The following is a 1461-nucleotide window of genomic DNA, read 5'->3' on the forward strand; positions in this document are numbered from 1 at the left end:
CTCTCTCTCTCTCTCTCTCTCTCTCTCTCTCTCTCTCTCTCTCTCTCTCTCATGTATAATATACCCCCCAAAAAAGTAGAAAAATACAATAGATTGGTCATACTAAACATCACCAGACCATTATGGAGGAAATAAAATACTTGAAGGCATGATATATAGATCTATGAGTCACAAGTGCTAGGAGTGAACAATACACAATGGGACCGACAATACCAAAGTATGGACCGGGCTAAATTTGACAAATGGCAAAATGCATGAGAACAGCCGGCGAACGTAAACAATGGCGGGTCATTACATGTCAACCTCTGGGCCAGAGAAGGCACTTTCAGATAGTTTTAGTTTTAGTAGAGGTTTCACGGCACGCGCAACTGCAAAAGGTCAGATGAGCGCCAGAAGATTACAAGAGAGTAACAGCCATAAAAAAGAAAAGGAGAGGTAAAGACGATAGATGTTTGACAGGAAAGAAGAAGCAAACCACATCTGAGCACCCGCCAACCACCCACTCTTTCAGATAGATGAAAGATTTATTAATACGCACATAGGCTCAGTAGTAGTACACGAGTAATACACGTGTAATTAGTATTCTCTTATCTTAAGTACCTCCATTTTCCGCAAGGAAGTGCTATAATTCATATTATACCATACACGGAGCTGTTTTAGTACTGTACTTCCAGTACTATAAATCATTTTACAAAGTTATTGAATACCTTATGGTGGTAGACCATGATTTATCCTAAGTGGAAAATTGCCAGTTGTAATCACTCGTTGAAACTCGTGCATACAACTTGGTGATTTCGCTCGAAGGATAAAATACCATGATCTCCTTTCATAACTCATGTAATACTTTCCTTTTGTTCCACTCATTCACTTTTATGTTCCTCAATTTTCTACAGGTGCAAGACAGTGTAATAATTAGTTATATTTTCTGTATCGTGTTTTATTCGTCTAGCAATCTTCCTCCCCCTTCCCATTTGCAGATGGTTGGAAAACGCCACTGAGAATGCAAAATGCGTGAGTGTGTGTGTGTGTGTGTGTGTGTGTGTGTGTGTGTGTGTGTGTGTGTGTGTGTGTGTGTGTGTGTGTGTGTGTATTAAGGGTACGGTGTTAGATCATAGTAATTTGTATCCAATAGTATGGCAGAGCCTATATACTTTACTTTGTACTCATTTGTATGTTAAAAACAAGCAGTCTTCTAAAGTGTACAAAATTTGGTTGTTTCAGGTATTAGAAATAAGCTTCTTGTTGTTGTCGTTGCTGTTGCTGTTGTTGCTGTTTCTGCTGTTGTTGTGGTTCTTGTTGTTGTTGTTGATGTTGTTGTTAGTATGATGATGATGATGATGATGATGATGATGATGATGATGATGATGATGATGGTGATAGTGGTGGTGTTTCTTCTTCTTCTTCTTCTTCTTCTTCTTCTTCTTCTTCTTCTTCTTCTTTTTCTTCTTCTTCTTCTTCTTC

This window comes from Aplysia californica, unplaced genomic scaffold (genome assembly GCF_000002075.1).
Source record: "Aplysia californica isolate F4 #8 unplaced genomic scaffold, AplCal3.0 scaffold00851, whole genome shotgun sequence".
In the NCBI taxonomy this organism is placed as follows: Eukaryota; Metazoa; Mollusca; class Gastropoda; order Aplysiida; family Aplysiidae; genus Aplysia; species Aplysia californica.